The sequence below is a fragment of the Puma concolor genome, chromosome A2 (genome assembly GCF_028749965.1).
Source record: "Puma concolor isolate L17-30 chromosome A2, mPumCon1.1.hap2, whole genome shotgun sequence".
Lineage (NCBI taxonomy): Eukaryota > Metazoa > Chordata > Mammalia > Carnivora > Felidae > Puma > Puma concolor.
The window spans coordinates 126,550,062-126,567,812 of NC_141668.1; the positions used below are offsets into that span (position 1 = coordinate 126,550,062).

At 36.9% G+C, this 17,751-nt stretch overlaps 1 protein-coding gene across 7 annotated transcripts in view; it reads right to left on the reverse strand.

Moving 5' to 3' along the window:
- The window catches only part of CNTN4 (contactin 4), a 903,676-nt gene that overhangs the window by 567,617 nt on the left and 318,308 nt on the right, over positions 1-17,751 (reverse strand). Inside the window, exon 1 of one of the 7 annotated variants that reach the window (XM_086697569.1) lies at positions 10,288-10,304. The exons of the other annotated variants lie outside the window; for them this stretch is intronic. The gene's annotated coding sequence lies outside the window, so the exon portion shown is untranslated. Of the gene's footprint in view, positions 1-10,287; positions 10,305-17,751 lie in introns of those variants that run through there. 7 annotated transcript variants of the gene reach the window in all.

The window sequence follows — 17,751 nt, forward strand, 5'->3', positions numbered from 1 at the left end:
AGGCATATAAGGACAGGACCATTACAGCAGAAGATGGCTGCACAAAGCCTGGGTGACTATGCATGACGCATACACAAAGCAAGTAACACTTGGTGTTCCTGCAATAACTAACTTTCTATAGTGCTAGAGCTCAAAAGGATACTGGGAATGTCCTGCTCAACTATTTCATGTTATAGGGAACTCTATTTGGGCCAGAGAAAGTACTGACTTTTCCAAATCAAACATCTAATCAACAGTAGAGCCCATACATAAATCTCTGACTCCTGTTTCCATTTTGTTGGCCCTCTATAGAATGTTGCCTCTTCTTATCAATGATGGATAGATTTTTCTTTCCCAGACTCTGCCACAGAATGTCACCTAAAAATGTACCTTTTTAGTAGGTGACCTAAAATTAAGAATTTGACTAACATTAAGAAGACAACAAACCAATAGTTTCTCTCTCCCCTTATGAGCGTATCTTATATAAAATAGATGTTTAATTCTTGCCCCAAATTCCTGGCCTTTCGGCTTTTAAGGGAAGGAGATAAATGGTTTAAAATTTACTGAAGTGTCTAGCACATTGCTGTGGTGACTCTAAAAAGTTGAACAGACATTTCTATTAATTTAAAGGATTTGCTGGAACTGGGAAGGCATATTACATGAACAATAAGGGTCCAGTACTTAAAGGAAAAAAAAAAAAAGAAACATTTCATAACAAAAAACTCAGAAAAATATAGACATTAAAGAAAATAGATTGCATCAAAAAACAGGTATCTTAAAATTGTTGTGAGTATATATATACATTTATATTGTTACAGTCTAATTATAAGAAAATCAATTTTGATAAAAGGTAAAAAAGTAGCTGATGCTGGTATGTAACAGTAATATTAGTATGTAACAAATATTTTTAAGATAGACAAATACATATAAATAGCACGTATTTGTATTATTTGGTACAAAAAAAGAACACTGATTTCAACTTTCTGGGGTTAATTTTAAGTAAAGACTCTAAATTTAAACTGTTTTACCATGCAAAATACCTCATTCCTGCATACTTCAAATCATAATGAAAATAAAATGTATGAAGCTTACTGGTGATGTCCCAGATTGTATAATCCTACAAAAGACATTAACAGAAGCTCTAAAAATCTAATTAAATTTTAGAGAGCTAGTAATGTCGCCATAAGGCCCATGTAAGCTATTATCTACATTAATAAAAATTAAATTCAGACTATATCCATATCTGGATAATAATATACCTAGTTTCAAGGTCATTCTTATTTCCCTACTTAAGGATATTTCTTCTCTATTCTTATAAATAAAAATTGATTAATTCTGAAGGGGCAAACCAAATCCTTTCTCTTTATCTGCACATTCTTCTTTTAGGCCATGTGAGAGATTAATAGCCTTCACGCTTTGGGGGACAGAACTAAGACAATGGCGCCTCTCCTCTCTTGTACCTCGAAAGAAAGGAATGTCTGTGTACTGGCATACTTCATGTTACTGTGCTTTGCTTCCTTGTACTTTGCAGATAATGTTTTCTTATTTTTTTAACAAGGTGAAGGTTTGTGGCAGCCCTGAATTAAGCAAGTCTTTTGGTGCCATTTTTCTAATAGTTTTTGCTCACTTTGGGTCTGTCACATTTTGGTAATTCTTGTGCTATTTCAAATTTTTATTATTATTTATTATTATCGTTATTATTATTATTATATTTATATTTATGGTGATCTGTGATCTTTGACATTACCATTGTAATTGTTACAGGGCACCAAAGACCATGACCACTTAAGAATGGTGAACTCAGGGGCACCTGGGTGGCTCAGTCAGTTAAGCGTCTGACGTCAGCTCAGGTCATGATCTCATGGTTTGTGGGTTTGAGCCCATGTCAGGCTCTGTGCTGACAGCTCAGAGCCTGGAGCCTGCTTCAGATTCTGTGTCTCCCTCTCTCTCTGCCCCTCTTCTGCTCTCTCTCTCTCTCTCTCTCTTTCAAAAATAAATAATAAACACTAAAAAAAAAAAAAAAAAAATTGAACAACAAAGCCTGAATGACACCACATCTGTTTACAATGTGGTTTACTAAATATTTTAAGCCCACTGTTGAGGCCTACTGCTCAGAAAAGAAGATTCCTTTTACAATTCACTGACAATGCACCTGGTCACCCAAGAGCTGTGATGAAGATGCACAGTGAGAGTAATGTTGTTTTCATGCCTGCTACACAACATCTATTCTGCAAACCATGCATCAATGAGCCATTTCAACTTTCCAGTATTATTAAAGAAATACATTTCATAAGGCTATATAGCTGCCGTAGACAGTGACTCCTCTAATCAACCTGGACAGTCCGTTGAAAACCTTCTGGAAAGGATTCACCATTCTAGATGCCATTAAGAAAATGTGTGATTCATGGGAAGAGATCGAAATATCAAAAGAAACAGGGGTCTGGAAGAAGTTGATTCCAACTTTCATGGAGGACTTTGAGGGGGTTCAAGTCTCAAGCGGAGGAAGTAACTGTAGATCCGGTGGAAAGAGCAACAGAATGAGAACCAGATGTGGAGCCTGAGGATGGGACTGAAGGGCTGCAGTCCCATGATAAATAAAACCTGAATGGATAAAAAGCTGCTTCTTATGGATAAGAAAAGAAAATGTTTGTTGCCATGTAATGTACTCCCAGTGAAGATTATTTATATGACAATAAATAATTCTTTATTGTGCTAGTCTCGAACTGAACCCTCATTATCTCCAAGATATGCCTAGAATCTCTCTCTTGCTCTCTCTTTCTTGAACAGTTTGTGTGCTGAGCTCAGGGTGGTTCTAGCCTCGATATGTGAAGCAGGTCTTTTCTCTCTTTGCTCCATCATCAGTGACTGCAACTGGTTAGGTTAAATCAGGTAGACTCTTCCTGGGACAGGATACCTTTAATTCAAAGTTAGAGGTGGAGGGCTTTCATTCAAGCCAAATTCAGTAGTTCCATTTTACCAGGGAGCCTGTACTGTGGGAGTTACTCAGTCTTCATTAATAAAATCGTGAGTGGTATTCGACTGAGTTCCCTTACCTGGTAAAGGTAAAAAAAAAAAAAAAAAAACCTTGACAGGAGGCAGGGTGGGATTGAAAAGACCTTCATGCCTTCAAGGAATTGCAGTGCCAAATTACCATATTAAATCTGTCAGCAAACTACTATTTGAATGTGCAATACCAAGAATTAGCATAGCCCCCAAAATTTCTGAAAAAGCAAACACATTTCCTCTCTCCACCCCTCATACACACTTGACTGATATCTTGACATATGTAGAAAATATACATTATTTTAAATGAATTACAGTAGGAATGCCTGGAAACAAGTCAGTTTTTTCTAACTCAAACTCTAAAATTTCAGGTATATTCTTGGTTTTCTCCTATGTTTGGCTGCACATCATAGTCTTACCTTCTATCATTTATCTCAGATCTTCTCAGCTCCTACTTTTCCTCCATCTGTTTGGTCTGTGGCCTGTTGATAGCATCTCTGGACCCATCCCGTCAGGTTCATTCCACACTCCCTGTTCCCTATAGTCCAATCTACTCTATTCTCAGTCAATGAAACGATCCTTAAGCACTGATCCTAAAAAGAACAATGCCTTCCTCTATTAGTTTTTCATTCTTTGAAATATGACACGTCTGAAACATCATTCTATACATTCTACAATGTATAAAGGTTCTAGGCTTTCCTTAGCTCCCGTATCACTCTTTGACCAGAGGATCATATAATATGTACTCTTTTAAAACTGTGATTTTTGTTTGAAAGTGAAAATTACACCTACAATTGGAAAAAAGAATATAAAATGATTTGGGAATTTAAAGTAAAGACATCTGGAGATAGGAAGGCAGTCTTGCGTGGCTTGGTACTGATGACAGAATAGCATCTCATATTTATATGGTATTTCATCACTCAAATAATATTTTCATTACATTCTCATTTAATCTACATACCTTATACAAATTAGATTGGATCATTCTCCGTTAACAGATGAGGACATTTGGGCTGCTGGACAACCAGCATGGACTTAACAGAGGAAGTGATGTATTCTAAATCTTGTCAGAGTTGATACTCAGTAATATTTATTAGATCGATAATTGTGACACAGCTGCCACAACTATGGTAAACAGAGAATCCCGTGTGTTGTTTGCCCAATATCCATTCAGAGAACCATCTTTCCCATCCCTGTGTAACTCTGGGGATGTCAAATTAGAAGGTCTGATACATGACACAGAGAAGGCAGTACCCCATGCACCAGTCAAAATTTCTGAGATCTTTTTGGTGTTTAATTTAGATGCTGGAGCGAAGGAGGGTAATTCTTCAAATTTATTTGAGTCATGTTTCTTTCTTTTGCAACTAAGAAAGCCTGTTGTTACATATATCTCTCTATTACTCCAACGGTGGAAAATAGTGTCTGAATGCTGTGGGTTATTTTTCCATCCACCTGTATACTCATTTGTTTCCCCCTTTTTGAGAGATAAGCATATTAAACCACTTTAACTCAACACATTGGTCCATGGTTCTCTGGTTACTCAGATTCTGATGAAAGACACTTCCTACTGATCACTACATTTTCTGCTGCATACTTGGTACTAAATCCTTTTACATCTCCCTGAGCTTATATTTCACCACTAGGCTTCACTGCATGATGTGAGCTTGGCTATGCTCACCTCATAGAGAACCATATGGCTGCTTGATCTTACTCTGTTAGTGCCCATAATCCCACTGGGCATAATTCTTCCTACATGTTCATGCAAAATTTTCCTTAAGGCAGTTATTTTAGGGGAAGTATATAAGAATGGCTAAGGACATTTGCTTTTCTTTCAAACAGCCTGGATCTACGTGATGATACTTCCACTTATGACCTGAGTACCCTTCACCAAGACATTTACCTATACTAAGCCTATACCTCCTCATTGTTAAAATTAGGATAATAATAGTATCTACTTTGATATTGGATTGAGAGAATTGAAAAGGATAACACATTTGAAATACATGTGATAAAACCCAAAACATAATATGGATTCAACAAATTCATTCAAATGTATTTACTGAGTATAGATTTTACATATATGATAATTATATATATGGTTATATATCTCATGAAATATATCTCATTATTACATATATAATAGTGAAAGTAGCTCTCCTACATTCCCCTAGGTCTTGAGATATACATAAAAAGACCAAAAATGTAATGTTCTTATGGATATTAACTGTAATAGTAAAGACAGAAAACAAACAAGCACATTACAATAATATATAATGTAAACATATAAATGCAACATTTTAAAGTATGGGAAGTTCGTCATAAACACTAACTTTGGGAGTATTTGCGGAGTTACTACTTCTGATACACTGGTTGGACTTGAATGACAGAAAAATAATTATTATATCTTTATTACCACACTAACTCTTAAAGACACTAGATAATTAGAATATGCCAATATTTATGATTGGTGAGCAATATTTCAACCCGTCAGGCATGAACGTAAAATCTAGTATATTCAGGAGGTTATGCTTAGGTTCCTTCGATGGGAAGGTAGATATATTAAGGCAAGTTACACCTAAGAACAACTAGACACAAAAGCAATGTTGAAGGGAGACACATGTAATGTGTTGACTGAGGGTGGGGGTAGGCGATGTGTCATAAGACACATTATTGCAGAAGTCAACTAGTGAAGCAAAGAGGATAGTATCAAGCATTTGAAACCTCAAAAATATATTAAAACAGCAAGACTAAATTACAACATGTCTTGCACTGCATAAGCAAACTATAAAATTAGTGCTTCATTCTGTACCAATGAGAAACCATCAACAACATTCAACCTGTGGTTATGGAATGGAAAGGTCTTGATAAAGAAAATCAACTCTAAGAGTGAGAGACTGAAGACAGAGATTAATTAGGAGGTGATTGCAATAATCCAATAGGATAAATTATGGGGTTTGAAATTCAGACAGGGACAGTACTAGTACAGGACAATAAAATGAAGGGAGAGTGTTTGTGCAAACTTTTCCCTAAGCTTAAAAGGTTTTCATATTTCTGGAAAATAAACAATTGACAAGCACTCTTACTTTTAAAACTATACCACTGCTGTAATAATTTTGAAATACACAATAGGATAAAACAATTATCTTGAGAGGTATAAATGCATAACTTCCATAAATGTATGTACATTTAACCCTACAAAGATAAATTATAAGCACACAGCCATAGATACACACAAATATTCCTAGATAGTGAACAAATCAACATTATAATCACCACTGCTTTGCAAACACTGTTGCCCTGTCATATAAAGATATACAGCTTTGGCAGCAGTAATTTTCTCTTGTTTACTGATTAAGAGACACATAGTATATACACAGAGACAGCAGTATCCCTTCAGTGGCTGGACACTCTATGGACTGCCAGATTCTCACATGTATTTTTTTTTTTTAATTTTTTTTTTTTAACGTTTATTTATTTTTTTGGGACAGAGAGAGACAGAGCATGAATGGGGGAGGGGCAGAGAGAGAGGGAGACACAGAATCGGAAACAGGCTCCAGGCTCTGAGCCATCAGCCCAGAGCCCGACGCGGGGCTCGAACTCACGGACCGCGAGATCGTGACCTGGCTGAAGTCGGACGCTTAACCGACTGCGCCACCCAGGCGCCCCGCTCTCACATGTATTTTAATAAAGCTGTAATATGTTCTTTAAGTGTTATTGGTCCCTCCAAGTAAAATACCATTTCTGATATGGTAGAATCTGTGCCTGATTAACAGATGCCATCATTTAATTGCATTTGCCATTATTTTTGGTGCTTTATGCATCTCTTTATAAATGAAACACTAGCAGTGACTTGATCACATTGTAATTATGTTTAAGTGCCCATGCAGTAAAAAGTACACTAGGTCCTTTTTAGTGGTTAAAAGCAGCTTCTGGAGCCAGACCATCTAATTTTGAATCCTGGTTCCATCTCCTACTGAGTTAAGTAATCTCAGGCAAGTTACTGAAATTCCTTGTCTAAAATTTCTTTTTTCAAAGGAAATAAGTATATATAATATACATGTGATAAGTTTATATTATACCAAAAATGTTATATATATATATATATATATATACACACACACACACATATATATATACACACACACAAATGTGTCTGTATATATATGTGTATGTATATATATATATATATATATTTTATATGTATGCACACAATACATGTATACACACAATATATATACACATATATGTTGTATATATATGTGTATATATAGTGTGTATATATGTATATATATGTATACATATATATACATATATACACACTATATATACACACTATATATACACATATATACACACATATACGTACATATATATACACATATATATACACATACATATATACATATATATATAAATCCTAGAATATTCTATTTGCATTTTAAGCACTAAATAACTATTTTGTTGTCATTATTATTACTACTACTGTTTATTACAGTTTGCCATGTGATCTTGGGCAAGTCAAAGATAATATGACAACCAGTTATTTTCCATGAGCAAGAAACATACCAAGATTCTAGGTTTGGTGTTTCTTTTATTGAGGATTTTTCTCAAGGTAACTTGACAAAGGCTTGGGTACATGGTATTCACAATAACTGGAGAAGTAAGGGCCAGAAACACAACCTTCTTGATGCTCTTTATATAATAAACAGTGACATACGATATACTGAAGGGGTCTTATTCAGTTCAGGTATTCAGTGGTAAGGAGAACAGGTTCAGGAATCCTGTGAAGCTGGTCCAAATCTCAACCCTATTTCTTGCTACATATATGGCCTTGGGCTAGCTACTTAACTCATTTGAACCTCAGCACTGTAGTAGTAGGATAACATCCAGCACTGTAGTGTAGGATAATCCTTTACAAGAGGCTCTGAAGCCAGACTGCCAGGGGATCTTTGACACATTAAGCTGTGTGACCGTGAGTAAGTTCTTTAACCTCTCAGTGATTCCTTATTTGTGAAATGATGGTAGTATTGGCTACATCCATTGGGTTGGGATAATGCTTGAATGAGCTAATACAGATAAAGACAAAGTTGTAATCAGTACATAGTAAGCACTCAAACACATGCTAATCATTGACATTAAAATGGGACTCTCCATAACCCTACAATTTTGAAACACAATCCCAAATTAAACCAGGAAAAAAAAATCCCTACATTCTGAATGTAGGTGCTAGATCATTCTTCAAGGACTTGCAAATGGGAAAGCACAAAAAGGTTCTGCCACTGTAAGCAAACTTGCTAAAATGGATTTTCTGTTTATTTCCTCATGAAAAGCTGTCAGCTCACTGTATACTCACAGTCCTACACATGCCTAAACCATGGGTAAATGGGCAGCTTACTTACCATAAGCCAAGTGATAGAGATTCATGGAGGGTTTAAACTCTAGATTCAGAGACTGAAAGCCTGGATTAAAACCCCAATTCTGTTACTGTATTGCTCTGTGACTACGGACAAGTCATTTACTCCTGAGGCTTAGGTGTTCATCTATAAAACAGGATGAAACTACTTTGTTGTTGGTATTTTTCATCTTCGCTTAACTACTAGCCACTAGTTTATTAACCTAGGACACTCAAAAATAAGGAGAATTAAAAGGGAAAATGATTATACTTCTTTCATTAAACCACTAGGCTCGCTATAACTTGGTTCTCTCCAATAGTCACAGAAAGGAGAGTTTCCTGAGCCTGCCTTAGCCCCTCAAGACATATTTAGCACTGTCACTTTCAGAGTAAAAAATGAAGAGAGCTCAACCCACGAGAAGCTGATAGCATGAAGCAAAACATATGCTGATGTGACTCATCTAGTATCAAACCTAAATAAACTCCATGAATTTATTTATAGCAGGAAGTGTTTTACACTCAGAGATACTAGCTCCAAATCAGATTCTGAATTGAATTCAAGGAGTGAGGTTGAAGGTATGAGCGAGTTGCAGGATGATGTCTGGGAATATGAGACTTACTGAAGTCAAGGGAAAGAAATCAAGAAGAGAATTAGAAAATAATTGGTTTGAATAAAACCAGCCCTTTAAGAAAGATGCCAGTTAAATGGGACAGTGACAAAATTCTCTGAAGGTCTAAAGTGCTATGGAAGAGAAAAACAGACCCTGTGCTCAAGTCATATTAACATCACATTTGTTTATTTTCATACAAGAGTGGCAGGGCTCAATGTTACATACATACAGCAGTCTACTTGGGTACACTAAAAAATACAACCATATTATGTTTGAGCATATTATATGGACCTGTTACAGAAATTGGCCACAACTGTTTTTATTTTTTAAATCTAAATTTAGTCTCTTTAAGCATGTGAATTTCAAACATACTTGAATGGCATAGTTAAACATTTCTTGGATATTAGAAGTTCCAATTTTCACTTTTTCTTTTTAAATCACTGTTTCCCCTGAATAGACAACCATGGCAAAGATTTTTAAAATGTTATTCTCCATAAAGTCTTTGATTTCACCTCTATATTGCAGACTGATCAAGAACTGCAAATGGCTGTCATTTTTATACTTTCAGGTAGTAGAACGTGGATTTCATAGAACTGTTCTTCCTCAGAGAGACATTGCAAGGATGCTCAGGTCACCTCTGCCCAGCAAGGAGTCTGTTTCTAACCCCATTAACACACATACAGGCTCCACAGACCTCCTAAAGGGGATTAACTAGATTGTGGTCATTCTGCCTATCCCATCTCATTGTTTTAGAACAGCTAATGTCTGATCCTCTGACCTCTGAACTGGGAAATCTGGTTTAGCATTATCCTTTAGGATTAGTTATCACATGTTAATACAAGTATGCTTAAGTGGACAGTCAATCATGTTCAAGCCGTCAGGCCAATCAGATTTTTTTTGTTTAACCAAGCACAAGGAAGAAAAAGGATGTAACATTCAAGGTGTGAGACTCAGTAAATTCTAATTATCTAGATATAATAAATTTTACTTTTTAATGTTTATTTATTTACTTTGAGAGACGGTGTGAGTGGGGGCAGGGGGAAGAGAGAGAAAATCCCAAGCAGTGTCTGCACTGCCAGCACAGAGCCTGATGCAGGGCTCAATCTCACAACTTTGAGATTGTGACCCAAGCCAAAATCAACAATCAGATGCTTAACTGACTGAGCTACCCAGGAGCCCCCAGATGTAATAAATTTTAAACTTACATTTGTGAAGGGATACAAAGGCAACACCAAATAGTTACACTATATGTAAGTCTGATATTAAAAAGGAAAAGCAAAACAAATGAGCAAAAAGCCTTACTTTTTTGAAAGCATCACTTATGTAAAAGAGCCACAGGGTTGGAGAGCCATTAATTCATTTGTCTGACATCCATTCACCCATCCAATATGAATTAAGTGTTAGCTTTGGGTCTGTAACAGTTAAGTGCGGACTCTGTCCTCATATAACTGGGATGGTCTAATAGATGAAATACCAATTAAAATCCTACCATGATTTCCAATGAACTTTAAAAAAATACATGAACTTATGGGTGCCTGGGTGGCTCAGTCGATTAAGCGTCCGACTTCAGCCCAAGTCATGATCTCACGGTTTGTGAGTTTGAGTCCCGTGTCGAGCTCTGTGCTGACAGCTAGAGCCTGAAGCCTGCTTCAGATTCTGTGTCTGCCTCTCTGCCCCTGCCCTGCTCATGCTCTCTCTCTCTCTCTCTCTCTCTCTCTCTCTCAAAAATAAATAAACATTAAAAAAATCTTTAAAACAAATAAATAAGTAAATAAGACATGAACTTACGTCAGCCAACAAGGCCTTGACTGATGTGTCAGCCTCTATAATACCCATTTCTACCACTTTCCCTCATTCACCCACACCCAGCATCACTGGCCTTACTCTAAAATTGGGTCCCCCTCAGGGTTCCCCTCTCTGCTTAAAGAGCTATTCCCATTAATCTTCACAGGACTGGTTGATTCTTGTCTTTCAGTTTCTTGACTGTACATCATCTCCTCAGAGGGGTATTTCCTAACTAGCATACTTAATCTTATAGAGCAGCCCCTCCTAGGCAATTCTCCATTTTTACCCTGCTTAATTTAGTCTGTAAAGTACTTTTTATTACCTGACATTGTAACACCCATTGCCAGCCTTTTGTCTTGATTACTAGAATATAAGCTTCACAAAGCAGTGGTTTCTATACACTTTATTCAGAGTATATTCACCATGGTAAAAGTATCAATATAAAGTCATCATGTGAAAACTACTTGATAAAAAAATGAAGAGCACACAGGTATATACAAAATCACACTGCCATGAAGGAAAGATAAATGTTCCTATAGGAGCACAAAATAAAGTGATTGGAGCAATCCTGGAAGAGGCTAGAGTTTCCTAAGGAAATAATGTCAAAACTTAATCACACATTTATTTATCACATAAACTATGTAAACCAATTTGGTCCTTCATTACTTAAAACCTAAAAGAAAACAAGGTAAACTACAAATGGATCAAGTTATACATACATTAAACTGGTTAATGAAATTAAAACTGACTGCTAACCTAAATGAAAAGAATAACAACAAGGTGGAACCATACCTCTGGATGAGCAGTTACCACTACAGATGGCCTCAAATGGTGGTCCTCCAGTTGACCAGAGAGCCAGCCTCAGTGAATTAGGTGAACATTTAAATACATATTTAAAATTGACTTAAGTGGTTTAAGTCTGGAAATACTTTGGCATGATATCAAAATGACAGATATACTCTTTCTTATTGAACTCTTGTGATTTTTAATAATTTGTCTTCTTTGCTATTGAAGGCCAATACAAATGTAGATCTTTTTTTTTTTAATTTTTTTTAATGTTTATTTATTTTTGAGACAGAGAGAGACAGAGCATGAACGGGGGAGGGTCAGAGAGAGAGGGAGACACAGAATCTGAAACAGGCTCCAGGCTCTGAGCGGTCAGCACAGAGCCCAACGTGGGGCTCGAACTCACAGACCGCAAGATCATGACCTGAGCCAAAGTCGGCCGCTTAACCGACTGAGCCACCCACGCGCCCCACAAATGTAGATCTTTAAGAACTAATGCTAACATGCTATCAAAAGGGCAGTCACTCTAGTGGTTTAATGGGACAGAAAAACACTGAAGGGGAGAAGGATGGGTGGGGAAGCATGAGAAAAAAATGGAAGGAAAGTCAGTTGTCCTACAAGAAACTGGTGGCCCTGCCTGACAAATGAGACCACAACATTCATTTCCTGCATCATTTCCTTCTCAGTGCTGGATGGGTCACCAGGAACTAGAATGGAACCAACTCATCAATTATACTGAAGAGTTTTGTCAGAAGAAACTCTCTCCTACAACGCTGTCCTTTAAAACCATCCCTCTCTTACAGAGTTCTCTTAAGTAAATTACTTTTCATAAATAAACTTCTATGTAAACTATTTCTTAAGGAAAATATTAAAAAGAGTTAAAAGTATTGTTTCCCCTATAGGATCTATTTCCTCAAAGTGCAAATATTCACTTAGGAATGTGACTTGGGAAAAAGAAACAGGTGCACTCTCCTTAAGGATATCAAAATGTTTTGTAATTCAGGATTGCCATCAGTCACACAGGGCTGGTTAATTTTATGCACCAGTTTGGTTGGTATAAGGCATGACCCAGTAGCTGGTAAAACATTATTGCTGGGTGTGTCTAAAAGCTGTTCCTGTAAGGGATGGGCATGTGAATCAGCAGACTGAGTAAAGAAGACAGCCCTCACCAATGTAAGTGGCCTTATCCAATCCAGTGAGGACCTGAATGGAACAAAAAGACTGAGGAAGAGTAATTTATTCATTATGGTTCTTCCCTGCTGGCTTGAGTGGGGACACTTCATCTCATTTCAACTTCTCCAATCCTTGGACTGTGATTCAAACCACAGCCCCCACTTAGTTCTTAGGCCCTCAGACTTGAACTAAATTAAATCACTGGTTTCCCTGGGTCTCCAGTTTGCATGCGGCAGATCATGGGACTTCTCAGCCTCCATAAACAGGTATGACAATTCCCCATATCTCTCCTTTCTCCCTCTCTCCATTTCCCCCATAACCTGCTCGTGCTTGCTCGCTCTCTCTCTCTCTCATACACATACCTGGAAATAAGCTTCTGGATCTTATCTATCACACAAATAGTAGTAATGGATATATCACTATTTAGATGGCATTATTTAAACTACTCAAGTAGTTTAAAGTCCATTTAATAGAATAAAATTAACCAAGATAAGTATTACCAAGGCCCTAAATTATAGTGCATTTCCTTCTTGGACTAAAAGTCTCCTGAGATAAGCTTTACATGTGTATTGGGTGGTGAGTGTGGGGCGGGGGGGGGGGGGGGGGGGGAACGGATACACAGGGGTAAGATAAATGTTAAGTTTATAGTCATTCAATATTTAAGGAATGTGACATAAAAGAATTAGAGAAAAGAAAAATGTTTTGTAATTCTGCTTCCATGCAAGAAAGTGTCCTGAAACTCAGCAGGATGTGTTGTAGACAACAAAATAATTCTCCATATTAGCTAAGACCTGGGGTTTCTTCATTTCATGCTTAGAAACAACCCACCTTATCTTTTGGGTTATATCTGCTGCAATCTCCATGGTCCATAAACGGTGTATTTTGTTGTTTTTGTTAGGGCTTGGCCATTTTAGACAGTCATAAAAATGTAACCACCTGATAAATCCCATCCTGGATCTTGGATTATATTTAACAAAAGTATAATAGAGACAATAATAAAAATCATAATCATAATCATAATCTTAAATGACACAGGAAGCATATACTTTCACAATGCTGCTCTCACAATGTTGCAAAAATGACTTAAAGCTTGAACTTCTTATTTTATAGAAAATGCTTCAATACGTACTTTCATTATAAATACATTATTCTTTACATATATTGGTGAATTCCCCCATATTCCTTTAAGTTTTATTTATTATTTAAATTGAGAAAGAGAGGGAGAAAAAATTCATGAGTGGGGTAGGGACAGAGAGAGAGGGAGAGAGAGAGAATCCCAAGTACTGACAGTGAGGTGCACGATGTGGGCCCTGGGGCTCCCACTCACAAACTGCAAAATCATGACCTGACTCATTTAACCAACTGAGTCACCCAGGTGCCCCTCCCCCTTATTTCTTTAAATGGCATACTGAATACTAGTTTATAGAACATTAGTTACTGGAAAGAGGAAAAAAGCAAGAGATGAGATGGAAAATTACCATAGTGGTAAGAGCCAATTATAAATGGATATTGAATCAGATATGAAAATAAAGCATTGTTTAGAAGAGCATGTTTTCACAGAGTTTTCTATTTATGTAAAAAATCACTTCACACAAGGCTGTTCTTTGAACTGAGACCCACCTGTTTTGGAATACTGCACACTTGCTAATGATTTCTCAATGGCTATCCTGTTCCCAGCTGCCGTTCCATGTTGCTAAGGACCCTGCACAAAACATGATGGGGAAGATCTAGAGACAAGCCTTCCCAACCCCCTTCCTATAGTCAATTACTAGCAATTAGTCACACTGGAGGGTGAAATAACTCTCTCTGCACCTGCAAAACTATGTTTGAATGCCACAGCTGAATCCACTGTAGAAATCAAAATTGCATGTGAACTGAAAATCTATCCTAATACCTTATTTATTACCTGCTACTACGCAGAATAAAATATGTGGAAGACGAGGCCCCCAAAGGTTATACTTTATCTTCAGTTTGTTAGACTATCTCCCTATGAAGACGAGTCTCTTTTAGGGATAGATAATATTGGGAAATACAGCCATATTTCCCTTGGACCTTATTGTAAGCAATAATGATTCAATCAGATCACAAACACTTGGGAGGCTTAAATAAGACACCTTCCCTTCCTTGAAAACATTACTTATTGAATCATATGTATTAATATGTTTATTAGTTCAAATCATATTCTACCTACCTTAATATTGGGCTTCTTTGCTCTCCTGAATTTATTCAGATGCCTCACTCATTTATTTAGTAATCACCAAATGTAAAATACAGTAACTCATTTGGATTTTAATAGTATTATTTTATAAATGAATTAAAAAAAAACCCACACAAGTGAATGTTGCCTGGAATACACAGTAGGTATACTGTATCATCAAGCACCAGTTGAAATCCTGAATCAACTGTTAATCATATAAAGGGCCTTGAACTAGCCACTTAACCTCCTTTTTTACCTGCGGAAGGGATGAAGGAATAAAAAAAGAGAACGCAGAATGTTTGGCTTTGTAACACAGACATCCAGATACTCAAAGAGAAACACACACAGTATTCTCAAACACACTCATCATATATATGCATCATTTGTTTCCTTTATCATAACCTGCTCTGACTTATGTAGACATGTTAAAAGTGAAGTGAGAAACTGTAGCTCCTGAGTATTAAAGGAGATAATTCACAAATTATCTGCTCACAATATTTACCAATATTTAATTCTCTCTAATTAAATAATGGCACACAACAGCACAAAATTTCATACTTTGTATTTAAAGACCTAGGAGTGATTTTCAAGTACAGTCCCAGGATGTGAGGAATGTGTCATTTAATTCTTCAGCAACTACCTTTGCCAATACAAAAGGAAAAGAAGAGGTGGAAAAATAGACAAACGTGACTGAATGCCAAGAATATCTCTGCAAATATAATACTGATGGAGAGAAAAGAAAACTGCTGTTCAGGTTTGTAAAACTTCTGTGGATTTCTCTTAGCTTTGGTTTGTTAATCTCATTTATTGCCAGAGGCTTTTGCTAGCATTAGTTTTGGCACTGCTAAAGGCTAAAATGGAAAAACTAACCTCTACAGATTTTTTTTTTCCAAAGGAATGGCTTTTAAAATAGTCAGGTCCAGGGCACTTACTTGGGCGGCGCAGCTGGTTAAGCATTCGACTTCAGATCAGGTCATGATCTCACAGTTTGCGAGTCAAGCCCCACGCTGGGATCTGTGCTGACAACTCAGAGCGTGAAACCTGCTTCAGATTCTGTCTCCCTCTGTCTCACACCACCGCCCCCTCAAATAAACAAACATTAAATTTTTTAAAATAAAATTTTTTTAAAAGTCAGGTTGTTGTGCTAAAGAACAGGTAAACTTGAGGGTCTCTGTGCTCACCTCAGTGTTAAACGCCTCAGGCACTGGAAATGGAGAATCATAACCAAGCCCTCCAAAAGAACAACCATGTCAGTATTTGTCCCTATTTTATCATTCTTCTCCACAGTCCCATGACTCCTTTTCACTAGTGATCCAATTCAGATTTGTCATCTTCCACTTTAGAATCTCACACAGACACACACACACACACACAACACACACACTCCAAAACTTATTATAAAGAAGAAAAGTCAGATGACTATAATCCCAGTTAAGACATTCCTATCTCCTCTCCAGTTCTTTCAACAATGCATAATATTGTATTATCACCTATATGAGGGAATGTAAGCGGGAGGAGCACCTGATTTTTTTTTACAAAAAAAATCACATTATTATAATACTAAGTAATGAAAACAATAAATCAGAAAGGTAATGGTTTGCTAGATTCAATAGAACAATGTTTCTCAAATCTCAGTATGCAGAATAATCTGGAGAGTCTATTAAAATAGACTGCCTGGTCCCATACCCAGTTTCTGGTTCTGCAAATCTCCGGTAGGGTATAAGAAGCTGCATTTCTAACAAGTTATCAGATGATGGGAATGTTGCCCACCTGAGGTTCACACTTTGAGAACCACTGGTCTGAAGTTCTAATGCTTTAATATGCAATTATCTTGCTTTGTTTAAACTTCCCAGGAACAGTACATACTGCAGACTTCCACTCTACCCCCAGGAATTTTTAAGTAAATCTTAAGGATGTGCAATTTTAACATACATTTCATGTAATTTTAGGGATTGCAGTCTAGGAATAGACCACTGCCACAGTCTATCCAGAACTATCCTGATTCACACTTACTGTTTCAGTGTCGATCTAGTTACTTTCTAAAGAGTGGAATTGAAGATTCAGTATATACTCATTCTATCTGTGAACCATACCTTGAGAAACAACGAGGCATAGGTATACCAAATCAGTAAATCGCCAATGTCTTCACACCCCTTTTAAAACACCCTGTGCATCCAATGAAAACCAGACCTGCAGACGGTGTTCTAAATTCCTTAGGCTGCCATTACTGCATTTTTCCACTGCTATATTCGTTAGCCTACCACTACCTGCCATTACTGCAAAAAATGCTCAGCCAGCCAATGGTCTACTACCATATTCTGAGATAAGCATCTTTGGAAATGTATGTTGTTAGTGCACTGACACCTTGCTTTCTGTCTTTTTGTTCCATTTGTATGAAAACAGGTAGAAAGCAGAGAAAATGTTAAAGATGAAGAAATATTTAACAAAATCTACAAATGAAACACATTTTATGTAACTCAATTTTAAGGGTTCACGTAGATTACCTTCCACCATTTAAGTGTTAAATAGGCAAAAATTAATCTTAGCAACACATTGTTCTCCTACATGATACAAGTGGAATTTAACATCAGGACCTATGAACTCCAAGTACGCCATTTTATATTTCAAAAAAATTATCTTAAAAAATCTCTAATGAGAGACACTTGGGTGACTCAGTTGGTTAAGCGTCCGTTGATTTTGGTTCAGGTCATGATCTCACAGTTCGTGAGTTCAAGTCCATGTTGACCTTGTCCTGAGTGTGGAGGCTGCTTAAAATTCTCTCTCTCCCCCTCTCCCTCTGCCCCTCAAACCCCCCTCAAAAAAAT